The 27,993-nt window shown below is 44.8% G+C and overlaps 1 long non-coding RNA gene across 2 annotated transcripts; it reads right to left on the bottom strand.

The window, feature by feature from the left end:
* Window positions 1–1,737: 1,737 nt before the first annotated feature.
* Window positions 1,738–20,133, bottom strand: LOC117803703. 2 transcript variants are annotated; one of them, XR_004627654.1, is made up of 7 exons: window positions 19,833–20,133; window positions 16,764–16,891; window positions 15,941–16,081; window positions 15,249–15,302; window positions 14,688–14,867; window positions 4,632–4,692; window positions 1,738–4,488 (listed from the first exon to the last, which is right to left on the bottom strand). It is a non-coding gene; the product is annotated as an uncharacterized LOC117803703 (long non-coding RNA). The 2 variants fall into 2 exon arrangements; XR_004627655.1 differs by having other exon boundaries at window positions 16,811–16,891.
* Window positions 20,134–27,993: the final 7,860 nt, after the last annotated feature.

Raw genomic sequence — 27,993 nt, 5'->3', positions numbered from 1 at the left:
CGCAGGGTCCTGGGATGGCGCCCCGTGTCATGCTCCCTGCTCAGCGGGGAACCTGCTTCTCCCTCTCCCCCTGCTCTTCCCCCTGCTCATACTCTCTCTCTCAAATAAATGAAATCTTTAAAACAAATAAAGTAAAATAAAATAAAATGAGCTATACAGCTGATATAATGCAAAATTTAATAGGGCATTATAGTGTGGTAATACTCCTACGTGACAATGTATTATTCAACTGTTGACCTTGACCTCTCTCTGCACCAGTTTCCTTGTCTGTAAATTTATTATTACTTTATAATAAAAGCTCTATCATAATATCACAGACACAGGTTTTATGGGTCTGAAGTTTATACAAGAAAAATAATGCAAAATCAAATAGAAATTTGGAGTACACGGGTCTTCATTGCACCAAGTCTTTCAAATTTTGCTTGAACTTACTAGAAAAGTTAGAAGAATCTATAATGAGGAAACAATCAAAACAAAGCACACATTTTTAAAAAGCTGAAAAATACCACAAATAGCACAAACCCAGAAAATAACATTATCTTTTTTTATCAGGTAACTGCCTGAAACATTTCTATAATAGTTCCCCACCCCCGCAGTTTTGGCTTCATGCCCTTTGATTGTCTCTTCACATGAAAATGATTTTGGTATGTCAATTTCTAGAGAAAAAAACCAGAAGAATTATTTGTGTTTTTCCTCCAGCAGGATCCAAAAAATCCATTACGGTCTGTTAAGCGAAGTTTGAGTTCCAGAACTTGATGATAATATGCACATTTTCAGGTTTATTGTGAAGTCTGGGACACCCTCTTAACCCTCTGTGATGTTCCTTTTCTGTACAAGCTGTAAACTGACCCTTAAACAGGACTGCAACAGAGTTGCACCTCACAAACGCAGGCATTCCAATAAATGTTATTTTGTGTGATTCCTGTTTCAAAAGAATATGATTATCTTTAAATGTAATCAATTAATTATCAAGACTACTCCTGACAAGAGAGGACTTCATTTTTGACCAGGTGTTCATAACCAAATTTTACACTTTGATGGACTAGAAAAATATTCCACACCCAGGATTATTGGGTCCCAGAGGGATCCACTGCTATTGTAATAGCGTTACGTCGGGTATAGAGGTTACTTAAAAATAAAATCCTTAAAAAAAAAAACCAGAAAAAGAGTTCTGGCCTGTAGTTTTGTTTCGTGATGCTGGGTAAGTTGTCACAACAGGCAGGAGGAGTATTCATGGAAGTTATTTCTATAATGGGCATCGAGCAAAAGTGACTGATAACCATACGAGGAAATCCTACTAAACCTAACGGAATGTATTCCTGACTCAAATTTCCTTAATGCCAGAGGCCACTCCAGTGCCTCCCAGAAATATAGGGGAATTGGGATGGAAGAATTGTCAGAAACAGCAGTCTTAACCAATTGTCATTGCAATATCTTACTCTGCAAATTTTAGAAAAACATAACATCGTGTGAATATCTTGCTAGAACCCCTTTCAGGGTCTTGGAGGAGGTTTGTGCAACTGAAGGGCCCTGAGGCTTAAGCTTCATCGGTTTCATGATAAATCTGCCTCTGCATAGACTTGATGTGACGGTTAACTGAATTAATGTATGGAAAACAGTTAGAACAGCCCGTCAAGAAGGTAAGTGATCAATAAATATTATCTATTATACATTACAGATACAGAAATAAACAGACAAATACAGCAGACTAAGAAGTCCAGAAACAGGTCCAGTTATGTATATATTTTTATTGGAGTTAGATTATATTTCATTTTGTACACCAAAATATATACCTGCAAGAATAAATCTATACATATAAAAGATGACAGTAAAAAGAAGAAAAAGAAAAAAAGACATAAAACAACCAAAATAAAGTGCAAGTGAAATGATCTGGTTTTGAGGTGGGGAATGCCTTTCTGAACAGAACACCAAAGACTAAATCCATTAATAAAAATACTGGCAGATCTGACTACATAAAATGTTAAAGTTCTGTTCATCTACAAATAAAGCATAATATTCTTAGAAGTAAAAAAACAAACCAGGAAAAATGTATAATTTATGATTTTATGAAAAGGGAAGTATCCTTCACATATAAAGAGCCCTTATAAATCAATAAGACAAACACCACCCATCTCCTTTTTTTAACAGACAAAGGACACGAACATGGAATGCACAGAAGTATAACCTTTCTTAAGAGTGATTCAGAAGGGGTGCCTGGGTGGCTCAGTTGGTTAAGTGTCTGCCTTCAGCTCAGGTCATGATCTCAGGGTCCTGGAATTGAGCCCCGCATCAGGCTCCCTGCTCAGTGGGGAGTCTGCTTCTCCCTCTGCCTCTCCCGCTCATGCTCTCTCTCTCCAATAAATAAATAAAATCTTTAAAAAAAAAAAAGCGATTCAGAAATGTTTGTCCATAGTTTAAAATCTAGATAGCTTTTGTTTCAACAATTCTACCTATGGTAATATATCCTGAAGAAACAAGAGCTGGGTACAGAATTTAAGAACAACAAGGATATCAAACCATTATACTTTTTAAAAATGAAAACAACCTGGACAGATGATTGGTGAAGTAAATTATTGAACAATCAATCATGTAATGGGGCAAAAAATGTCTACTGAAGAGTGTCTACTGATATGAGAGAATGTTCTAAACCCATAATGCTGAGTGTCCAGCCTCCCATTTTGCCCTATGGGCTCAGAGTACACATCTTGTTTAAATGTCTGAATTATGCACATAAAAGACTGGAGGTTTATAACCACTGTTATTAAAATGGTATTTTGCAGTGGGATGGGATTGTGAGTGAGTTCTCTCCTTACTTTTTTATTTGAGGGTAAGAAAGGGTCATTTTTTTTTAAGTCAAAATACTCTGAGATGTGCCTACATACAGTTTTTGAGTTAGCTAAGTGGTAAGCTATGGCAAGGGCAGTAGCATGCCCACGCCATAAGATGGTTTATTTCTTTGCCTTTCTCTGAGCTGCTATTAGGGATCACCTGTCATTTGACTAAATGCAACTTAATTCAGGTCAACACTCACTACGTGCCCCTAGGTGCAAGGCACTACACATGAGATTGCAAAGACGATTAGAACACATTACGTGCCCCAAAGAAGCTAATAATGTAGTAGGAGGGGGAAACCCACTGGGACCTACTCAGCTAGAAATAAAACTTCTTTTTTGGATTTAAAAAAATGCAGCAGCAAAGGCAATTTGCCATGCCCGAGACTAAATTCAGCTTCCTTACGGAGCTTTTCTTTCTTTGCTTGTCATTGCTTTCTGGAGCTCAGCCTAGGAAAGTAATATATGTCACCATGTGTGCTAGTTTATAATTAGAACAAATGCGAGGACTTATAAGAAAAAGACCTATTGGCAAAAAAAACATTTAGTAAAACTCTTGAAAGGCAGGCAGGAGAAAGAAGGAGGAAGAGATCTATTTTGGAAATTTATTTAATGCCAAAGACAGAGAAGACATTTAAAAAATATAAAAGGCAATTATTATGTCCTTCAGATTTTTATATTCCAGGAGAGCATGAAAATGTAGCTGCTATTGGATTACCCTCGATTTGAAAGGATGAGCATTGTAGGTATAAATAGAAGCTAAGGTCAAGAAGCTAAAGGCAGAAAAGACTCACGTGTCCCGCAGAGGCTGATAAGCATGTGAAATCATACCCTCGGCTCATAAGGCTGTAACTATGCCTGTGACCCTAGTCTGAGCTCCAGGGAAGAAGGGGAGGGTAAGAGTCAGAAGGACCCAAGGTTGCCCTTCTTGTAAATCTCAGACTAGTCCCAATCTTCACTCTAGCACCAACACAGAGCAGAGAATTAGTTCTAAGATCTCTGAGCTGACGTAGTAATTTTCTTCCCACACTTCACTTGTTTCCAATTGAGCATCAACACATTTCAGAAAGGTATGGTTGGCCTAGGCCCTAAACACCCAGGGGAGGTTGCCCTCCTTGTTTAGGGTCAGTGGTTTCTGAGGGTTTTCTGGAGGCTTTCTGAGAAGACTTTTCTGGAAGCATGCCCCTAGGAATTAAAGAGCAGACAGGCAGAGGGTCACCCCTAGTCCAAAGCAGCTTGCATCTCTACCATCTTTCCACAGCCTGGCCTCTCACTATGCTGACCTCCCCTGTCCCAGATTCCCCACGGTCCGCTCTCCCCACTCAGCCAGATCAGGGCCTTCTCCTGTGTCCTTTCATCCTTCTCCTCTGTCCTATCTGCTTTCGTGTCTCCTCAGACTCCAGCAGGACGTTTCCCTGAGCCCCTCCCCTCCCCTGCCGCCTGGACCGTCCCCTCTGTCTTGGGCTCCGAGTGGCGGTGGGCTACCTGGATGTTTCATGGATTGTCTCTCTCTTCTTTACGTCTGACTCCATCACTAGATGTCAGACCGTTCTTCAGGAAGAGGAGAGAGAGGCCACAGCTCTTCCTCAGACACAACTCGTCTCCGTGTAGAAAGAATATTTTCTTCTGACTTGGCCTACGAGTCCTTCTTCTGGACCTGAATGAGAATTGAATAACTGATATACACTTCTAGTCTGGGCCCCACCTGGGAGAGGGGACAGGTCTACCCACCCCAAACAGATTCCTGGCACTGAGGTATTTGGCTCCTGGCTGAGAACAGGAGATAACGTCTGCCCTTACCTGTGGACTTCTCCAATCTCGAAGGTCTTCTCAGGCAGTAACATTCCTTTGATCCAGCTTTCTGGGAGATGAATATGGGAAATCTGTTTGTAATTTCAAATAGCCCTGGCTTCTTAACTCCAACATCTGTCATGTTGGCTGGCCCCAGAGCCCAAGGCATGGTTTATCTTTATTGCTTTCCCACCATTTTTCTTAGGAACCCCAGATCCTACAAAACTCTCATGGACTCCCTGAACCCATCATCTTATGTCAAAACTTCGCCCCCTTCCTCTGACCCCATTAGAGCATGCATTATCCTGGGCCAGTAGGACAGAACTAAATGTTCGGTTTTTAGTTGACTAACACATAGGGGTTGTTCAATAAAGAGGAGGGTACAGGGAAGCTTGATTTGTTAACCAAGCAGAAATTGAAGTCAGGGCACTCTGAGGGTGGCTTATGTAGATGCTGCAATAATTGTTCTAATGATAACTTCATATATCTTTTATGAACTTTCTATAGTAACTACTTTTTTAAACCCCGGCCTATTGTTCTTAGATATATGTCTTCTTTTCCCTCTTTTCCAAATGGTGGACTTCACATGATCCCCAAAAAATCTGTTCCAGATCCCAATGTGAAAGGCCCCCTCCAAAAAAATCTTACAGCAAAAACACAGGAGAACTATTGGAACAGACAGAAATGTCACAAAAAGGAAATAAAGAACATTTCACTTACCAAAGAAAAATGAATAAGTTGGATTATATTAAAATCAAGAAGTTCTTTATCAAAAGATGCCAATAAAGAGAATAAAAAAGGCAAGTCATAAATTAGGAAAATATAATTGCAGCACGTATATTTGACAAAGGACTATCCTCCCAAGTGTATAAATTGATAAGAGAAAGGCAGCTAACTGAATACAAAATGGGCAAGAGATTTGGATAGGCACTTCATTAATGAGGTAATGCAAAAGTCAAAGGCCCATGAAAAGCTTTTCAACACCACCATCCTCAGGGGAATGTAAACTGAAACTACAGTAAGATACACTACCCCGGGATCACAACGGCTAAACATCAAACGGCTGATAACAGGTGTTGGCAATGATGAAGAACAATCAGAATGCTCAGACTAGCCTGGTGGGCATAAGAAATCCATGCGGTCATTTTGGAAAACTATTTGACATTATCTCCCAAAGACGAACACACCTATACTCTATGACCTAGAGATTCAACTCCTAGGGATAATTCCAACAGAAATATGTACACATGTTCACCAAAAGACATGCCCAGAAATGTTCATAGGAGTACTATTTGTAATAACATCTAGAGGCTAGTGTTCCTCTTCAGGAGAACAGAAATATAAATTGTGGCATACTCATATAATGGAAATCTACACTACATGAATCGATACAGGTGACAGAATAGAGGAATTTCACAAACCTAATATTGCATAAAAAGAGCCAGATGCCAAGGAGTATGTGGTGTATGATCCTGCATAAGTAAAGATCAGAACCAAGAAATTAATCTTTGGTGTGAGAAGCCAAGCAATGGAAATGGCATGGGGGGGGGGCTTCTGGTGCTGTTGATGCTGTTTCTAGATCTGGCTGTCACTAATGGGGCATAGAACCCATTTGGAAAAGTCACTAAGCTACACACTTAGGATTTGTGCAGGTTTCAGTGAAGGCTAGACTCCATTAGAGCTTTCCAAAAAAATGCTGGAGATTTGTTCTCCAAATGCTTGCATTTCTTCGGGATGGTTTAGTCAAGAAGTTTTCCTTAGGATCTTCCTGGCTTTTACTGTCATTTTCCTTAGATGAGTTTTTGTTTGCCTGAATATTGGTGACAATGTTTTGCACATGATAAATGGTTGTGTTTTAGTTTCCTCTTACATAATGTTCCCTTGTAGCCTTCTCTCTCCAGAACAGAAGGCTTATCTTTCCAGAGCAGGAAAGGGTGAATGTTTCCCTCTTTATCAAGGTGAATGGTTTAAAATTAGGGTGGCTAGGGAGAAGATGCCATGTTCACTCCTGACCTTCTTCTAGCCCCCAGGAATGCAGGCTTGAGAGCCAGCGGCCCTGCCATGGATCTAAAGGGATGAGGGTAAGGTGACCCCACTGCCTGGACCTCCTGGTCAGGGGCCAGACAGATAATGTGGTAGTGATTCAGTGGAGCCCATAGGTCAGTGAAAGCCAAGGTGAGGTAGGGCCAGCTGGAGAGCAACCCTCAGGCTCCAACCAAGAGAAACAAGACTGGACTATAGGTGACAGCAATCGCAGGGTCAGCTGTGGACACCAGCAGCCAGGGCCCAGGCCAGTTACAGTTCAGTGGTCACTGGTCACACATACCCAAGGGCCAGCATGAGGCGGCAAAATCTTGAGGTTACACGGGGCCCCTTCCCTGAACCCAAATTCTCCTAGAGATAAGCTGGAGAGGTGGGTGGGTGATGGATTGAGTCATTTTGCCCCTGAGGCAGCCTGACTTAGAGGGATCGGTCACATTCCTGGCTTGGACTAATTGTACTGGAATAGACTAGAATACATTTGTTTCCTTGTCATCTGATCAGTGGGACCTGGAAAGACGAGATCACTTAAAAATAAATAAAGGAGCTGTATTTCTGCAGCACTCTTGATTGTAGTGTGACTACATTCGCAGCTCTCTTCTTCTGATTTTTCTTTGACTTTTTTCAACTTGTAAACTTTCATTGCTGCTGAAAATAGTTCGTTTTAGGAATTTTTCTAGGTATTTGAATAGAATTTGAGAAGAAATCTCCTGGCACTGCAACTCCCACCATCATCCCTTTATTCATTAGTAAAACAATTTAATTGTTTCTTTTACTTTGTCAATTTATTCATCATCCGACCATCTGTCTAACCCACCCAAACAATAACCATGTGCCAGGTTTTGATCTAGAAGATGAATGGCCATCTTGGGGTGGCTCAGCCGGTTAAGTGTCCAGCTCTTGGTTTCGGCTCCGGTCATGATCTCAGGGTCATTAGACGACTGAGCCCCACACTGGGTTTCACACTCAGCATGGAGTCTCCTTAGGACTCTCTCTCCCTCGGCCCCTCCCCTGCTAAAATAAATAATAAATAAATAAATCTTAGAAGACGAATGACAGTCCTTGCCATGAAGTTTCAAATACAGAAGGTATGCAGGCAACGAACACTGTTCCATGGTCATCATTCCACCTATCCCCATGGGCTTGTTTTCAGTTTTGGTGTCTAGGCATTTTCACTGTCAGTCATTGCTCAACGTGCTGGGTTTCTGGATCGTAGGACACGAGGACAGTAGTCTCTGAGAGCTTCCTCACTTTGGAGGATCTGTTGCAAGATGTGCAGCTGCTGCCCCACACCTGGAACCAGCCTTTTCTCTAAGGAACCTCAGTTCCCTTCAGTGCGAAATATATTTAGAAGCCAGAATCTGGCCTCTAAGGGAGCTCACTTAGTCTGGGTTGGTTACTATTTCTAGTTCTCTTCAGTGGACAGAGATGAGAGAAAGAAACTCAGGAGAGCAGCAGATTTTGGAAGGTAAAGGAAAAACTAATTCTTCTCAGTGATTTTTCTATTACTGATCATTTAGACTGTATTTGTGTTAGAATAAGAAATACATCTAAGTGCCTTTATTTGCAGCTTTTTTGCCCTTTGAATTCATTTGCTCGGGATAATTTACTTTTGTAGCTTTATTAGGACAGAGGGCAGAAACACTCAGGTGTCTTCTTAATTATTTCCTCAGAGACTATATACAGGACCAGCTCCATAATTTGTGGCCCCCTAAAAAATGAAAATGCAGAACTTGATCCAAAAAGCTGTAAAGAAGTACCACTAAGGTACTCAAATGAAAAGCTTTTTTATTTTTTCCAACTGTCTCTCCCTCTTATTCCCTCTTGACTTGTCCTGGTGTTTTCTATTTGCTATTTAATTTAACGTGCCTATCCCTAGGCACAGGGATACTGGCAGGCTGAGTGCCCACCTCGCAGGTGCCCCCAGGGCCCATCTCCCCAGCAGCAGGGAAGGACCATACCAGCTGCCAGTGTCCTCCCTCCAGCCAGCCACCTGAGTGGTGCCAGGGATGTTCCCCTCCCATAGACCTGCTGCCCCAAGCCATCAGGATGGGCACCCAAGGGCACTGCAACCTTTGTGCCAGGACTTGGTGAGTGCCATGGGTGAGGGATTTGCCCTGTGAATTGGCTGCTGAATGCATCACAGCATTTCCACTCCTGGGTGAGATGAGGTGCCGCCAGACCTTCCCCTGAATCAGCATGGGGTGTGTGTGCCCAACTTAGATCCTTCCCATTCTAAGCCAAGGCCCTCACCATGGATGAGGATGACAGTGGTTGCCAGGCAGGAGCAGGGAGGGGAGGCCAGGTAAGGCCCAGGGCACCAAAGGGAGGTACAGGTGCTTGAGCTGGTCCCTGGGAAGCAGGGAAGCAGCAGGAGGGGGACAGTGCATGAGCCAATGCTCTGAGCCTCAGTACATGCCCCACTGTCCCATCAGACTTCACCTACAAAACACAAATTCAAAGATAAAATTCTTAGGAATTTAAGATGAGGACTGCAGAGCATAATATCTCAAACTTAGGGCTCTCCAAGCACAGGGTCCTGTGTGACTGCACCAATCCTATGCCCATGATGCTGTCCCTTCCTACACAGTATTCAGTAGCAGGTTTTAAAATATGATCAGGGGCCCTGGGGTTCTTGGGGTTCCAGGGGTTCTGTGAGGTCAAAACTGCTTTCATAGTAACACAAAGACAGAGTTAACCTTCTTCACACTCACTGTCTCAGGAGCGCTGGCTGAGGTTCTCCTAAAGTTGCCTGACAGTGGGGTATTTTAACAGGTTGGATGCAGAACAGAGAATCTGCTGTCTTCTGTGAAGCCAGGCATTCGGGAGGTTTTTAAAAATGTAAACCACCACCACTCTCTTCACTAATCTCTGTGGTGGAAAATACAGTTATTTTCCATAAAAGCATTTTACTCTTATTTTAAAATTCTACGTATTTATTTCTATATATTCATTTTTGTTCTTATTTTAAAATGAATGACTAAAGATATTTTACATTTCCCAGGTTTGATTCCTAACACAACAAATATTGATCGATATAACCCATATAAACAAAGGCTCGCGTACATCCTCAATACTTCCTTAAATAAATACATTTTAAAAATTGAGGTTAAATTCATAATCATAAAATTAACCATTTTAAAGTGCATAATCCAGGGCATTTACACAATTGTTCTATTGTGCGACCATTCTCTCTTTTTAGTTTTGACATTTCATCACCCCAGAGCGAAACTCCATGTGCATTCAGCAGTCACTCCCCATTCCTCCCTCCCCTGAGCCCCTAGTAACCATGGATCATCAGCATTCTGTCTCCATGGATCTGCCTGTTTGGGACGTTTCATATCAAGGAAATCGCCCACTCAGTGACTCTTCTTTCACTTAGCACAATGTTTTTGAGGTTCATTCACACGATTAGCATGTATCAGTACTTCATTCTTTTTTAGACTCCATTGTATGATTGATAGACCATATTTTCTTTATCCATTCATCAGTGGATGGACACTGGGGTTGTTTCCGCCCTTTAGCTACTGTGAATAGTTCACCGCTGTGAACATTTGTGTACAAGTATTTGTTGGGATATGTGTTTTGAGTTCTTTGGAAAGTCTGAGAGGAGAAGGATTATGGGATCATATGATATGCTACATATAATTTTTGTTTGTTTGTTTGTTTAGAGAGAGACCGAGAGTGCACGCGTGCACAAGCGGAGGGGAGGGGGAGAGAGAGAGACGCTTAAGCAGCCTCATGCCCAGGGCGGAGCCCAACACGGGGCTCCATCTCAGGACCCTGAGATCTTGACCTGAGCCCAAATCAAGAGTTGGTTGCTTAACCCACTGAGCCACCCAGGCGCCCCTCTACGTTTCATTTTTGGGGAAGTGACAACGTATTTTCCAGAGTAGCTGTATCGTCTTATATTCCCACCAGCAATGTAGGACCGTTCCAGTTTCTCCACATCTTCCACATTTGTGGCTTCCTATTTTTTGATTGTAGTCATCCTAGTGGGTGTGAAGTGGCATCTTATTTGTGGTTTTGACTGGCATTTCCCTAATGATTAGTGATGAGCATCTTTTCATGTGCTTACTGGCCATTTGTCTATTCAAATCCTCTGCTCATTTTTAAATTGGGCTGCCCTTTTGTTATAGAGTTGTAACAGTTTTCTATATTCCAGATACCAGACCTTGATCGGATATATGATTTACAAATACTTCTTCCAAGTTTGTAGGTTGTCGTCTTACTTTCTTGGTAGTGACTTTTGATGCCCAGAAGTTTTACTTTTGATTAAGTCCATTGGTTTTGTTTCTCTTCTGTCACTTGTGGTTTTGGTGTCATTTCTAAGAATATCTTGCCAAATGCAAACTCATGAAGATTCACCCCTATGTTTTCTTCTGAGAGTTTTCGGTTTTAGTTTTCACCTTTAGGTCTATGATCCATTTTGAGTTACTTTTTGTATATTGTGTGTGGTGGAGGTCTAAATCCATTCTTTTGATGTGGATATCCAGTTGTGCCAGCACCATTTGTTACAGAAACTTCTTTTCTCCATTGAATGGTCTTGGCACTTTTGTTGAAAACCAGTTGACCAGAGATTTTTGGACTTACTTCTGCACTCTCAATACTATTCCAATGATCTATATATCTGTTATTCCAGTACCAAACTGTCTTGATTCCTGTAGCTTTGAAATTGGGAAATGTGAGTCCCCCAGCTTTGTTTTTCCTTTTCAAGATTATTTTGGCTATTCAGGGCCCTTGTAATTCCTTATCAATTTTACAATCAACTTGTCAATCTCTGAAAAAAAAGAACATTGGGATTTTCATTGTTTTCATTGAATCTGTAGCTTACAATGGGCAGTATTGCCATCTTAACAGTATTAAGTCTTACAATTCCTGAACCCAGAATGTCTTTTCTATGTTTTCAGGTCTTTATTTTCTTTCAGCAATGTTTTGTGGTGTTCAGTGCACAAGTGTTAACACCAAATTGGCTGAACTGATTCCTATTTTATTCTTTCTGATGCTATTATAACTGGAATTGGTTTTTTAAGAAATTTTATTTTCAGATTGTTCATCGCTAGTATGTAGAAATACAACTGATTTATGTGTGTCAATCTTGTATATACGATGATTTTGCTGAATCCATTAATTAGCTCTAATAGGTTTTTTGTGGGTGTCTTCTTTGGGATAGTCTATATATGATGCTATCTGTTAATAAAGATAATTTTACTGGGGTGCCTGGGTGGTGCAGTCACTTAAGCATCTGACTCTTAGTTTTGGCTCAGGTTGTGATCTCAGGGTGGTGAGATCCAGCCCTGCATCAGGCTCCACACTCAGCATGGAGTCTGCTTGAGATTCTCTCTTCCTTTCCCTCTGCCCCCACCCCCTCCACTCTCTCTCTCTCTCTGTGTCTCTCTCTAAATAAATCTTTAAAAAATAATCTTACTTCCTCCTTTCCTTTATTCCTTCCACCCCTTCCTCCTTTCTAATTTGGATGCCTTTATTTCTTTTTCTTGCATATTTGCTCTGCCTAGGACTTCCTGTACAGTGTTGTTGACTAGCAGGGGTGAAAGCAGGCATCCTTGTCTTGTTCCTGATTTTAGGGGTAAAGTTTTCAGTCTTTTATTGTTGAGTATATTAGCTTTGGGTTTGTTGAGTGCTTTTATCAGGAAAGGCTCGCTAATCTTTAAGAATGTAAAGGGGTCCTGCTGGTATCGAGTATTAGTTAAGGAAAGGGCTTTGAAATCCAGCTGCTTGGTTTCAATCAGGGCTTGGTCACTTCCTTGCTTCATGACCTTGGACAATTGGCTGAACTCTTCTGTTTCTTTGGAAAAGTTTCCTAATTTGGAAAAGTTTCCTTATTTGGAAAATCGAGATGACAATAGGGACATAATCTACTTCAAAGAGTTAAGTGAAGATTAGATGAAGACACATCAGAACAGTGCCTGAAACAGAGTAAATGCTCAGAAAACGTTAGCAATTATTCAGAGAACTGAGCCAACTTAAGTGTTCACTGGCACTTTCTGTATTGCTCTTTTCCTAAAGTCTACCCGACACAGATTGGATCATTTGAATTTGCTTTTGGTTATTTAATAGAGGGTACCTCATTTTTCAAATTGCATTTACATTCCTGTAATTACCGTGGCACGCTAAACAGTTTTTGAATTTTTGTCACTGTTGTGGCTTCTCTTTCCCTTTTCAATCTATTTTAACTGTCCCGTTGTACTCTCCTTATCAGCTGTCTCACGTACTATTCTGATGCAATCAAGAATAAGATAACTAACCAAAATTAGTCCAGTGCATACCCCCATTATCAAAGCTTTGTCATGTTCATAAAAATAGTATTAGGGCTCCAAGGACATTCAGGAGCTGGGATGATCTGCCCCACACGTTCTGAGCCTTTGAGAGAAGCCGCAGAGACTGAGCAGTTGCCGAGACTCTGCTGCAGGGATCTAAATAGGACCTTCCACGAAAAAGCGTGTCATGGCCAGAAATGTGATTCAAAACAGCAGGCTGGGTTTCAGAGTCCGCATCCCCAGGACACGCCGCCTCTCTGGTTACAGGAAAGTAAATATAGACCAGGCTGATGATGTGAAGACATTTCATTTAACTTTGTCCCTCTCTACTCATTTCCCAGCAACAGAAAGGAGATTAACCCAGTTCTAAGTAGGTCTGCTTCTTACTTGCCCATCGGCCCCTGAAACAAACCTTCTTTCCGAGGCTGATTTTTCGGCTTTTGCTCTCGAGTTCATGCCCTCGCTATGTGTCCGCACTATCTCTTTTCTTTCTGGTGACTTCAATGTCTCCATTCCTACTGGCACTTTCTCCTGGTACCCACAAATATTTACGTATGTCCCCTAACAGAAAAGATGTCCTCAACCCTATGTCAGCCTTGAAGTGGCCCCCTTTCTTCCTCCTTCCTATCACAGAATCTTCACTGCACATCCGTATCTCTCTCCATTCCCCAGGCAACAACAGTCTGGCTTTGGCTGCTCCCCGAGCACCTCAGGCTGTTGACTGGTCATCTTCCAACTGCCAAGTCCAGTGAGTCTCTCCAGCCACTTCATTTGACCTCGCTGGGTGTGATATGTGACCACCCCCTTTGCCTGGGTTTTGTGCTGCAGTTTTGTGATTTTTTTTTTCATACCTCTCCAATCTTTCCTTTTCAGTTTCTTGCATGAGGAGCTCCTTGTCTGTCCCCAGCCATAAGCATTGATATTACTCAGGGCTCTATCCTTACCCCCCCTTCCCCCCCTCCCAACTCACTCTCTGCACAACCTCATCTGTTCCCATGATTTCAGCCAATGTGGGCGACTCCTCCACCCCTGTCTTCATCCCTGATCATTCTTCTTAGCATAACCCTTGTTTTGGATATCCGAATATCCCCTAGAAATGCGCCTACTGGAGTCCCACGAGCACATCAGACGGAGCCAATGACATCTCCTTCCCTCCTTCAACACCTTCTTTTTTTTTTTTTTTTTAAAGATTTTATTTATTTATTTGACAGAGATAGACAGCCAGCGAGAGAGGGAACACAAGCAGGGGGAGTGGGAGAGGAAGAAGCAGGCTCATAGCGGAGGAGCCTGATGTGGGGCTCGATCCCATAACGCCGGGATCACGCCCTGAGCCGAAGGCAGACGCTTAACCGCTGTGCCACCCAGGCGCCCCACCTTCAACACCTTCTAAAGTGAATTGCTATGACCTGGTTTTTTAAAAAAAAAAAAATCTAGCTGAAATCCTGGTAATCAAGTGGAAAGAATGTCTGGCTGTTTGACTTTATCCCGTGGCCTCAACAGATCAACTGGTGTCCGAATGCAACAGAATTGTGTTCTGTACGTCATAAACCCGTGTTCAGAGCTGAGGGAAGCCATGTGCTCGCACCCCTGTCCTGGACTCAGCGGGGTGCTCTGGCTACAAGTGCCCAAGCCCTGCTTCCTGTCCTGGTCTGCTCCTGCTAGCAAGGTGAGCGTGGGCAAGGTTTTCACCTGGCTAAGCTGCCACTTCATCTCTCAAACAAGGATAACAACATTGCAATTCACCTACCTGAGAGAACACAGAAAGTCGGAGTTTTTCCATCAGACTCACAAGCAATCAGAGATCTCATGCAGGATTGGCCTTTTCTAGTAATTCCAAAGATATGGGAAACTTGGAGACTCGAGGCACGAAGAAGTCTGGGATGCCCGGTGTAGCTCCAGGTCCTTCCTCATCACGCACAGGTGCGCCCTGGCCCAGAACAAACATTAGCGCTCAGGAGTGCTGCACGTGGGGCGCTGCAGACACAAAGGGGTCAGGAAAGGGCTTCATTTTATACTCCCTTCATTTTATACTCCGGTAATGACCCAGCTGATGCTCGTGTTTTCCGGAGGCTAGGCCCCACGAAGTCATGCCTTCCCGGCATGTTTTCCATAAGGAACTTAAATAGACCAGTTATATCCTGGCAAGTGCCTTGCATAGATAAGGCCTTTTTGTTTTCCTTCCCATGGTACGTGCTATCAAGAGGTGTTTAGGAGGAAGCTGACTTGGGTCATTTCTTTTTTGTCTCCCCGCCCCCCTGCCCTGCCTGGGTCTTAAAGGCAGGAAATATGACTTAAGACCACTACCTACCTCTGATCTCGTCTTCCTGGTCTGTAAGACCCGATTCTATTGGGGCAGCAACACCTAGAAGGAAGGGACCCGGCCTCAGAGAAAAACTGTAATGGGCTCAAGTCTCGCCATTTCCACTAGCAATTGGTTCTGAAATGAGCACACAACCAGCTTGGCCAATGAGACGGAAGGAGTCTGGGAGCAGCCTCTTGGGAAGCATTTTGCAGTCCAGTCAAAAATAAAAGCCAAGAGGGGCGCCTGGTTGGCTCAGTCGGTGGAGCCTGTGACTCTTAATCTCAGGGTTGTGAGTTCGAACCCCGGGCTGGGTGTAGAGATGACTTAAAAATAAAAAAATAAATCTCGGGCGCCTGGGTGGCTCAATGGGTTAGGTGTCTGACTTTGGCTCAGGTCATGATCTCAGGGTCCTGGATTAAGTCCTGCATCAGGCTCCCTGCTCAGGGGGGAGCCTGCTTCTCCCTCTTCCTCTGCTGCTCCCCCACAACTCGTGCTCTCTCTCTCAAATAAATAAAATCTTTAAAAAATAAATAAAAATAAAATAAATACATCTAAAAACATAAAAAATAAAAGCCGAGAGAGGAAAGAGCTGTGTATTGACCAGCTTAAGAGGGAAAAGCCTCTGTGCTGAGCATGGGAATTAGGAAGATGCAAAGCGGCTGGGTCCTTAGTGACATCCTCGAGCCGCTGCAGCTCACAGGGAAACTTCTTTCTCCAGGATGCTTGTTGTGTCAGATTTTCAGATGTCTTCACGGCTGAAGCCCAGCATGAGTTACACATTCTATCACTTGCAACTCCAAGTGCTCCTAACAGCACTGCAAGGCCATCCAGTCGGGTTGCTTGAGGATCAAGAGAGACACAGAATACAACATGTCAAGCATATAATAGATCCGATATTTCTTACGACTGCCCAGCAGTTCTTTCTTTCCTAGTTTATAAAACTTAATTTTATTTGGGCAGCAATAAGCACCAGGGAGGAGGACTGTCTTCGAGCCTTAGAGAAGAACCCCAATAGGTTTCACTATATCTTAGCCTCCTAGGTCCCTGTCCCTTCCTTCTCCCCAGCCAGCTGCCACTCCTAAATTCTCCTCTGGTCCCTGCCCCTCACATCCAAGTATCCACAAGCTCTGAGGATTCGAGTCCTAATTAGCTTCTCCTTTCTATTTCTATTCTAGGGAACTTCTTCCTGAGATGCTCTCTCTGCCCTGGTCCTTCAGGGATCACTTCCCCTGAGAAGACTTCTCCGACTCGCCTGCCTCCCCGGCCAAATTAATCACTCCCTCCCCTGTGTGCCTTTGAACCTTATTACTTTTGTCCTTCTCAAGTATAACTTTGTGATCATTGACTTAGTGGGCTGAGACTTAGATTGTGAATGGGTTGGTAACTTGTTCAGACTTTCCATTTTTATAACCACAGTGCCTACTACAGTGTGTAGCACACTGGATTCATTCAATAAATAAACATGTATCGAATGGATGGGTTTTACATTTGGTCCTTTGCATAGGCATTCGGCTAGCTCACCAGGGCTTGGAGCTGGTCGTAAAACGTAGAGCTTGTGTAGTCCTTACCGATCTTTCCTTCCCCCTTCTCCTTTCTGTTGCCCACCTTTAGGCCAGTTTCTTCAAGCAGGTGGTGAACCAATGAGCAAGCTGTGAATGTGACCATTAAGACAGTTTTTACCACTAACAGAATTCTTATGGAGTATTCGTTATTCAAGACCCCATAGTTTGAGTTTATGTGAAGTGGCAAAAGTCATCAACCCTCTACACGTTCACTACTGAACTGGTTCAGTATGAAAATGGTCCCTACTGGATTAGTCTCAAAGGCTATCCGGGCCCATTGAGTCAATGGCATTTTTTTCCGCCTCTCCTGGATTGTTGGGTTGCAGAATTTGATCATAAAACCAATTAACAAATTAAGAACAAAGTGGCAAAGATGAAGATGTGATGTGTGCTTCGAAGATGGTGATTCGAACATCAAAGGATTGAGAGCTGCCTTTGAAAAACTGAGTAATCTCGTGAACACTTACACAAAGATGCCTGTCTTGGATCTTGCTGCAAAACTCAGCAATGAAATGAACATTGTCTTACGCTATCATACCCATTCTATTTAATGATTTATTTTTATCAAAGTTATACATGTATTGAATGAGAGTAGATTTACAAGGCTTGATATGAAGGCAGGAGTCCCTTGCCCTACTTTCCCACCCTTGATTTCTGCTTCCAAAGGCAACATCCACCAATGCTTGCTTTCGCTTGCATATTTCCAAGTAACACATTGACACTGCTATGTCGTGATTTTGTTCAGGTTTCGATGTTATTTACTGACTTTCTACCACGGGGAAATGAGACGGTGTGCTTCGTTTCGACTTCCTCTCACTACTTTAGCCTCAAACTTTGTTGTTTCTCCTCTCTAAGTACCTTCACACAAAACACTCGGTCACCTAACAATTCCATAATTTTCTAGAGACGGCTTTCCTGGAGTTGCCTTCCTCCTGCCCTAAGCTGATTGTTCTCCAGGCTACACAGCCGCTACCTCTCGTCCCGGGGACCCCTTGGCCTCATTCATGGGCTGGAGCTTCTGTTTCTGAATCCCACGTCCTCCTCTGCGTTGGACACTTCCCTGTATGAGTGGAACACATTCTCCAGTAGCTTTCTGAGAAAAAGCTCAAGGGAGGTTGATTTTTTGAGAACTTGATTTCTGAAAGTGCCCTTTGGGGGGGACACCTGTTATTTGATAGCTTAATTTTTTTGAAGTCCTGAGCTATCCGGACCAAATTGCAAACTCTCCCACTAAAAAACATCTGAAAATACTCACATAAAATTTGTATAAAAGAATCACTTAAGCATATGGCCAGACCGGCACAAACGTAAGCGAAGCCCCCAGAGGCTAAGAAGAAATCAAACTCAGGGCCCTGGAGTCTGTGAGCGATAAGGTCCATGCAGCTCTTGGGAGGTTGTCATTTCAAAAACCTGAAAACTTGCTTTTTATGTCTATACCAGGCTGGGAGGCCCGGCTTCAAGTTCATTGGATGCAGAAGGTTGAAACTGACATCCCTGAAGACAGCTGGGACTTTTAAGGAGGCACATACCTGTGCTAAAAAGGTGAACCAGCAAAACATTTCCCATCATTTAATAGTTAAAAATGAAGCTTATGTGTCACGGCTTGAACTCAGAGTAGCCGTGAACTCTCCCTTGTAAAACTAAACCCATTCTATACCGCTGTTCGAGATCTGAACTTCTGCTCCTGGCATGTTCTGGGGGAAATGGCTGACTTTCCCTCTGGGTTCCTCTGATGATCAACTGGACCTCTTCCCAATGTCTAATTTAGGTTCACGGTGTCGTCTGTCTCTAGCCATGGAATGGGACAGTGTTTCTCGGAGTGCAGACTGGAGCAACTTGCTTGTTTTCCAAGCTCCACTGTTGTTAATGCTAGATGACAGTTCTGTTTCTAGTCCTTTTGTAGGAAATCCCAAAGATTCCGGGATTTCCTGTTTATATTTGGAGTTACGAAATTTTACCAGGATGTGTCTATCTGGATTTTAACTCAATTCAACACAAATATTTACTCATGCCTACGATGGCAGGTGCCAGGCTTCACTGAACAAGGTACAAAGCAGGCAAAGATTCCTGTCCTCCTGGAGCTCACAATTTTGCAGGGAAAGACAGGTCGTAATGGTTAAGAAAGTTATATAGCATGATAGCAGGTGGAAGTGCTCTGGGAAAAGGCAACAAGTAGATCAGGGTAAGGAAGGTTGATAAAGCTTAGTGGGGAGAGTTTAGTCTTTTTTCTTTAATTTTGTTTAGTGGGCCTTCTCAGTCTTGAATACTCATGCATTTCTTAAGAAAATATTGTTGTTCCTTCTCTGGTTATTTTCTCTCCCTACTTTCTCTATTCTTTCCTAATTAGACCGATGCTGGACCTCTTGGGTTCTCCTCCATGCTCTTATACTCTCTGCCTCCTTCTTTTTCTTGCTCTACATTCTTCGAGATACCATGATTCTAGATTAACTGCTTGGCCTTTAGCTGCATCCAAATTATTATTCAGCCCATTAACTGAACTTTTGCTATTGCAATCCCATTTTCAATTTCCAAGAACTTTCTCTTGTTCTCTGTTCCCTTCTGATGGCCATTCCTTCTCCTTCCTCAGCTGACACACCTCAAGTTTCTCTAAGGATATTAATTGCAATTTTTATAAAGTCCTCTCTTCTTTCCTAAATTGCTTCTATTTCCTCCAAGGTCAGTTTTTCTATTCGACGTGAGTCTCCTCTTCCACGCTGTGGATTTTCCTAATATATTTAGCACCTCGTTTTTCTGTTTATAGATGTGACTGAAAGGCTATGTGAATTAGCGTGGGTAGCTTTCCTGAGTGCCTTTGCAGATTTGTCGGCCCCCATCTGGTCTCTCTCAGCGGACAGAGCTGTCTGAGGGTTCTATGCCCATGCAGTTTCAGAATGTAGAAACCTTTCTGGGTACCAGGACAAGAGGCCAGTAGTCAGGCAAGCTAGAGACTCATAGTTGTCCCAGCAAGTTCTGCTTCATTCCCAGGCCCTACAACCTGCCTCACACATTCTCAAGGCAGACTGCCCACCTTTTCCAGAGAGCCGGCTTCCTGATTAATGCTGCGTGTGAACACCCTGCTTCCAGCTACTCCATGTTTGTGCCTGGAGATGGAGAAGGACCGGTGACTGAGCAGTTCTCGGTGCTGCCCCTCCCTGAGTGCTGTCCAGAGCCTTCTCCACTTTGCATCTAATTACTCTGAACTTGGACCTGCTCCTTGTCTCCGTCGGGAGGCGTTTTGGTGTTTAAGGCTTACATTTCCTCTCCTCTTCCTCCATCTCTGCTTTCTGTTTTCAGTTGTCCACTGCTGCATGACAAACCACCCCAAACTTCAGTGCCTAAAACACCAAAAACGTGTTATTTTTTTATGATTCTGTGGGTTGACCATACAGCTGTTTTGCTTCATGGGATGTTGATGCTGGGAGGGTAAGGAGGTCTGAACCAAACTTCTTCCATGTGGGTGCTGGCTACTGGCTGAGATCTCAGCTCAGGCTGTCAGCCAGCACCCTTGGTTTTTTCCCACGTCCGCCTCTCCATGTGGCTGCTTGGGCCTCCTCACTGCATGATGGCTGGGCTCCAAGACAGTATCCCCAGAGGACACACTCTAATATGTAAGCTCTTACCAACATCTTTTTCAATTATGCTGTCCAAGGTCCCATTGGCCAAAGCAAGACAGCCACATGCCAAGTCCAGAGTCCAGGCGGTAGAGATCAACCATAGGGCATGAACATCGGCAAGTGTGGCTCATGGGGCCACCAAAGTAGAAGCCACCACAATCTTCTAGGTATCTTTCAAATTTCTGGTCGACCAGGAGTACCCTTTCCTGTTTCAAGCACTGGATTATTTCTTCTTTCTTTTATTTTTTTAAAGATTTTATTTATTTATTTGACAGAGATACAGACAGCCAGCGAGAGAGGGAACACAAGCAGGGGGAGTGGGAGAGGAAGAAGCAGGCTCATAGCAGAGGAGCCTGATGTGGGGCTCGATCCCATAACGTCGGGATCACGGCCCTGAGCCGAAGGCAGACGCTTAACCGCTGTGCCACCCAGGTGCCCCTATTTCTTCTTTCTTGAAAAAATACAGTTATTGGGGGCACCTGGGTGGCACAGTCAGTTGAGCATGTAACTCTCGGTTTCGGCTGGGGTCCTGATACCAGGGTCGTGAGATGGAGCCCTGCATCAGGCTCTGCTTGGGATTCTCTCTTCCTCTGCCCCTCCCCACCGCATGCACATGCATGTGCTCGCTCTTTCTCTCTCTTATTTATTTATTTGAGAAAGAGAGCACAAGTTGGGGGGGGAGGGGCTGAGGGACAGGGAGAAGCAGGCTCCCCGCTGAGCAGGGAGCCTGACCTAGGGCCAACCTAAACCAAAGGCAGATGCTTAACCAATGAAGCCACTCAAGCATTCCCCTCAAATATTACACACACACACACACACACACACACACACACATTTATTGGGCAGTTAATTATGTTAATTATTCTATGTTACCTATTATGTCATCTCTTGAATCAGAAGTTCAAAAGGGATCTAGAGTGGGGGAATTAACTGTCACGCAAGCCCCTCAACCTCCTCCCCGATCAGTTCTGTCCAGCATACAAGGTCTTTCTGTCATCCCTCAGGAGCAGTCTGAATACTGCAGCAACGCTGGGTCTGGATTCAGTCCTTGTCCAAGTGCTCAGCCCTTTCACGCAAGAATGTCAAGTTGCCCTCCGTTTGCTTGTCAAACCATAATATTCTGTCCTTACTCAGCAACATTGACTCTTTCTTCTTTTTTGCCAGGCCCTATAATTTCAAACTCCCTATTGCTTCTTTTGATGGAAACATTATTATATGAAATGATATTCCTCGAGCATTGTCTGAAGGATATTGCCTCATACCCTTTGATCCGAGCTGGCAGATGGATTCAGGTTGGCAAGTGAGAAGAACCCTGCTGGTGTGCCCCATTGAGGAGGTCTGTGAGGTGATGCCCAGTCTCTGTGGGAGAGAGTTCAGCAATTGCGGGTGATGTCTGCCCTGGGAGGGATGGTGGGCATGTCAGGAAGGAAATCTCCAGCTCTGCCCCCAAATATAAAATGTATCATGGCATCATGCCAAACCTTCAGAGAGTTGCTTATCTGTGTGACATTCTTTTCCTTGAGTGTACTGAGTGGGTTTTGGCGCTGTGCCAATCACCTGCACTGAGATCGGACTGAGGGACAACTGTTCAGAATTTGATTCTATATTTATTGTAGGAATGTTGCTAAGGACATGCTGTATGACACAGTGTTCCCTTTAAGAGGAGCCATGGAGGAGTTCTTCTGAACAACTGATCTGTTTTTATCCTATGGATACTGTGAATGCTATTATGTTTCCCTCCTTGCTTTGGTTGCTAGGAAACCCAGGGCAGTGGTACAGACCTCATCTGGCAACTGCACTAGACCTTTTGACAAACATTTTATATCCTAATTTCATCTCTCCTTTCATTTTATTTTCTTATCACTTTCCTACAGACTTCTGTCCTTCCCCCCACTCTATCGCTTCACCTCCTTTTTTTTTTAACCCCACCTTCCCTTCTTCCTCTTCCCTTTTTTGTTTTCAGTTAACATTTATTGGGCATCTGCTCTATGCCTGGACAGACAGCCGTTGTCACCCCAAAATATCCACGTCGCTAACTGCAGCCCTTGTCAGGGCACTCATGGTTACCAAAGAGAAATCTAGTGTTTAGTGTGACTTAGTGTTTAGAGAAACTTAGTGTTTCTCCGAGGGACTCATCACTGTCTGGTGCCTTCTCTGGACGGGATCCCAGTGATCCACCTGCAAGGCCACAGCAGTCTTACCCTGGTCACTCTCAGGGTACTTGTCCTGTCCCTGTACACCCCATAGATCAGTCTGTTTGATTACCCCTCGCACATTCGTCTAGAGCGTGCAGCCTCTCATCCAAACATGAACACAACTTTTGCAGGAAGGATTAAACAGGGCATAACTGAAGCATGTGCATAGCAAGAGCTCTGGGGCTGGGGGCGGCGCGGCCTGCGGGCTGACTTCTACCTTCCTCCTTTAGAAGAGTCGCTCTGTGCTACCCTCAGCTCCCGCCCGTGACACTCCTTCTCAGTTCCTATGACCAAGTTCCCTCGTGTTCTGCTTTCACTTCCCCTCTGGGGCAGAAACAGGCACAGCGAGTGCTGCTTCAGTTGAATTACTGATTTGTCCAATATTTTCAATCAATGTGACCGGAAGCTTGGAGTCAGATTTCATAGCTACGATGTTCATCTTCATAGCCTGCAAGATCGATGCTCTCAAAAAGTATACACACACCCAAACCCACCACGAAATAAAAAACCAAACTACTTTCTCATCCGCGTACCTTTTAAGTCACATCCAACCCTTTTTCAAGATGGGAATTTAATACTTACTGATCGGCATGGAATAGAACTCCAGTCCTCAGCTTCCTGGGCAAGGAATCGACTGGCTGAATCTGGAACATGTCCATCCGCCACTTCTAAGGCATCCAGTGTGGTGCTTGGTTAGCCGTGGCATCATGGGTAGAGGGACTTGGATTCAGACACTGGGTATATATTCATGGGTATAGTGGCTGAATTCAGGTTCACCCCCTCTCTCAGCCTTTTGACCTCGGGCAAGTCATGTCTCCTCTTAGAGCCTCAGTTTCTCCATCCATAAAGGGCTCTCTCCATTCTTCAGAGAGCTGCTGTGAAGGTTAAAAGAGATCATATTAATGGAAATACCTTGACCCTTGAACAACACGGGTTTGGACTGCCTGGATTTACTTATACATGCATTTGTTTTTGGACAAATACAGTCCAGTTCTGTAAATGTATTTTCTCTCCCTTATGATTTTCTTAATGTTTTCTTTTTCCTGACTTACTTTATTGTAAGAAAATAGTGTAGATACATACAACATGCAAAATACGCATTAATCAGCTGTTTCTGTTATCGGTAAGGCTTTCGGTCAACAGTAGACTATTAGCATTACGTTTCTCGGGAGTGAAAAGTTATATGCAGATTTTTCACTGTGCGGGTGGGGGGCCCTAACCCCCTACACTGTTCAAGGATTAACTGCACTTTGGAGTCTACAGGGACAGCAGTGTGTGCAATGAGATGATTGTCACTGGGTTTGTGCGGGTTTCTGGGGAGGGTTCCTATCAAACAGCGTCGTCAACTACAAGTGTTCTGACCACTCGTATTTTCAGCATTAAGAGAAATCGTTATCAAGCGTCTCTTGCAGACTCTGAGGGAACAGCTCCTGCGGTTGGGCTGTTGGATGCTTCTGCCTCTGCGTTCAGATGCCCTTGGGCTGCTCCGCTGGTGTCAGGGCTTGCCAACCCCTCTCTGGCGGTGTCTGTTACTCTTCTCCTTGACTCTACCCCCTTCCTGGGATGGGGGAATTCATTTCCTTGATATTCAGCCACACCTCTAGGCTCATGACCCCCCAGATCTGTATCTGCAGTTCGCGCCTCTCTTGGTGCCATAGGCTAGTATCCCCAGTTGCCTATGAGATAGCTCCTCCTGGGAACCCCGAGGGCACTGGCAACCCAACATGCCCCAACCGAACCTGTGCTCAGTCCCCGCCTTCCGACCTTCTCCCCTTATGCTTCCTACTCGGATCTTTCTCATCTCCCCCTTTTCTTCCCTCACATTGCTTTGCTTCTGGTCCTCATCATCTCTTGCTGGGCCACTGTCCTAGCTTCCTAGTTGGCCTTCCTGCCTCCTGCCTCTTTCTAAACCGCGGTCCACACCAGCTGCCAGGCAGGGCTTTAAAGATGATACTCTCTCCCACTCATAAATCTTAAATGCTCCCTGCACTTGAGGTCTTCCGAGATCGAGGCCCAGGTCACCTGTCCATCTTTACCTCCTGCCAGCCCCTTTGTGCATGACATCCCGGTATTTTCAACCAGGGCAAATGGCTTAAAGTTCACCAAGCGTCACGCGCCCACCCATTTCTGCCTTTCACGTGTGTTGTCTCCACCGCCTGGGAAGCCCCACCCATTCCTCGTCTGCTCAGCCAGCTTCTGCTTGTTCTTCAAGTCTGGGTGTAAGCCTCACCTCCTCTCTGAAGCTTTTCTTGACTCCTCCAGACAGAACTGGTGGTTCCTATAGCAATCTGTACATACATCTTTTATGCCTTTTATGGAAATTGTTTACATCACCCTTTCTCACACCAGATTGTGGTCTTCTTGGGCAAGATGTGTTCATAATTCATCTTTGTGTGACCACTTCTTAGAATAATGCTAGAAACACGGTGGACTCTCTGAGGACATTTGAATAAGCTTATCAGTGATTTAACATCACATCCATTCTTAACAGTAGCTAGCAGAGAGCACAACTGAAGCCAGGCCAGTATGAGAGGAGGGTAAGGCTAGAACCATGAGTCCAGTATAGATGCCACTTGCCACGTGTGGCTGTTGAGTGCTTGAAATGTGACTAGTCTGAAACAGAATATACTCCAAGTGTAAATTACATAAAATTTCAAACGGGCGCCTGGGTGGCACAGTCATTAAGCGTCTGCCTTCGGCTCAGGGCGTGATCCCAGTGTTCTGGGATCGAGCCCCACATCAGGCTCCTCCGCTAGGAGCCTGCTTCTTCCTCTCCCACTTCCCCCGGCTTGTGTTCCCTCTCTCCCTGGCTGTCTCTGTCAAATAAATAAATAAAAATCTTTAAAAAAAAATTTCAAAGACAATATGAAAAAAAGTAAAATATCTTAATATCTTTGACACTGATGACTTGTTGAAACAGTAGCCTTTTGGATATATGGGTTAAATAGAATATATCATGAAAATTAATTTCACCTGTGTCCTTTTACTTTTGTAATGTGGCTACGAGAAAATTTAAGATTACAGGGGCACCTGGCTGGCTTAGTTGGTAGAACGTGTGACTCTTGATCTTGGGGTCTTAAGTTCGAGCCCCATGTTGAGTGTAGAGTTTATGTAAAAAAAAATTAAGATTACACATGTGGCTCACATTATATTTCCATTGGACAATGATGATCTGAATATTCATTCACTGAACAAATATTTCTCGAGGATTTCCTCTGTTAATATAAACGATAGGAATAGAACTATAAACAAGATGGGTAAGTTCCTGACCTCAAGGAGCTTACATCATAATGGAGAGAGAGACACAGAGCAGAAAGCAGACATGTAAGCAAGACAATCTTGGCCTTAAGTGCTATGAAGAAGGCAAAGCTTGATGGAGAGGGTGAGGGAGGCACACGAGGGTGGTCAGGTGAGGTCTTCTAAAGTTGGTGCGATCAGAGCCAGAGAGAGGAGGGAGAGGGTAGAACATGGGAGACGGTACAGACCTGAACAGACGGTGGGGGTGCAGACTTCAGAAGTATTTGGAAAAGAACGTTTGTAGGATTACTGTAACCAGAGGAATCTGGGATTGGCCCGAACTGAGGTGGATTCCCAGGTGTCTGGCTTGGACTGTCAGGTGAGTGGTGGGGCCACCAGATGAGAGAAAGCTGGCGTGGTCTCATGGTGGACGAGGAATTCCATGTTGGCCACGTTGACTATGAAGTGTCTGTGGGATGCCCAGGTGGCAGTGCTAAGGGGAGAGGTCAGCACTAGGGACCGTAATTTGGGATCTCTCAGTATAAGCACGGGCATTAAAACAGAATGTGGATGAGAAAGGAGAGAAGGAAGGTGGCAAACGGAGAGAAGCCTCTGGCCCAGGGAGCACATTTCTACATTGGAACATAATCGTGCGTGTGCCTAGGTTGAGGGGAAGGACAGAGGGCAGCCAGAGGGGCTCAAGATACAAGACAGAAGGCAAAACTCATGCAGCTGGGTTTGGGTGGTGATGGAGGGGCTGGGCGGCCTCAGGGTTGGCAGGGAGGAGAGAAGGGGGCTCAGAGGAGGTGTTTGTTGTCTGCAGGAAGAGAGCGTTTAAGGACAGTGACAAAGACTAGGAGTAGCTGTGGAAGAGGGTGACATCCAGGTCAGAGGTAAGGACATCTCTTGGGAAAACTTCGACTGTGTCACGATTTGGGCCAACGTTTTATCATTATGTCCTCAGAGTTAGACATAAACCTCCCGGAAGCACCCCGGTAGGGGATTAGGAGAGCTGGCTTGGGAAAAGTGGAGTGGCCCCAGAACAGGTAGGTCACAGGCTCTTTGTGGCTCATTTTCCTCATCTCTAAAACAAGCCGAATGATGTGGTCAGCTCCCGGGCAGTTGTAGGCTTAGTGTACTAAGCACATCTTACCTCTCTGAGTTGCTCGAGCTGCTCTCCATCTGAAACTCACTGTCCTTCCCTTTCCCGGGACAATAGACCAATCCAGGCTGAGCCCCAGGGAGCTTTCTGAGACCTCGCCCCCAGCATGGTCAAGCAGACAGGGCGATGCTTGGCACCCGTCTTCTCTATAACCAGTGGGCGTCTGTCTGACGGTGGTCTGAGGGCAGAGCGCTTGCCTCCCAGTCCTTATGCCCTGTGTAGGGCCTCGAGCCTCCTGTCCTGCAGTAACCTGGCCTCCAGGAACTCTACCTGTAATAGAAATGAATGGTGCTCTGGTCTCTTAAATCATAGCATTTCTCCCAGGATCAGTCTCAATCCCAAAAAATGGGAATTGCAGGAGAAAGCAGTGTTCCGCGCAGTGCAGGGTGAGCAATTCACGCATTCCCCCTCAGTCAATCCCAGCATACACTGCCCTGCGTTATCCCCATTTGACACAGAAGGGGAAAGACCGAAGAGTTAAGTAACTTGACCAAGGTCAACAGCAAGCGAGTGAGCGCAGCCAGGGTTTGAACCGGGTTCTCTACACTGAGTTGTGCTTGCTGCCCGCTGTTAGCAGCTCGCGAAGATCCAAGGTTTCGGGATCATTTGTCCCTCCCATCCCTGAACCTAGGGCTCCCCACGTGGATGATCTCGCGGGACCCTTCCAGCTCTGACACCCCCAGTTCTGGCTCCACCCCCCGCCCCCCGGCCGGCCCGCAGCTCTGCTCGGAGCCTCTCCCGGTCGTCGATGATCAGCTCCCGGCTGTGCCCACCCTCAAGCCGCCGCCGCCGCCTTCCCGCAGAGCGCGCGTCCCCAGGGACACCTGTCCCGGGTCGGGGGCTCTCGCCGCTCCTCGGCCGGGGCTCGGCCAGGGCGCCCCCCGGGACTGCACCGCGGGGCTGCGCTCGGGGGCGGCTGCGGGCCGGCGCGCCGAGGGGGAGCTGCTGAGGGAGCGCGGGACGCCCCGAAGGGCACGGCCG

This window comes from Ailuropoda melanoleuca, chromosome 9, assembly GCF_002007445.2.
Source record: "Ailuropoda melanoleuca isolate Jingjing chromosome 9, ASM200744v2, whole genome shotgun sequence".
Taxonomy (NCBI): domain Eukaryota; kingdom Metazoa; phylum Chordata; class Mammalia; order Carnivora; family Ursidae; genus Ailuropoda; species Ailuropoda melanoleuca.
This window is presented reverse-complemented; position numbering and strand designations above follow the sequence as displayed.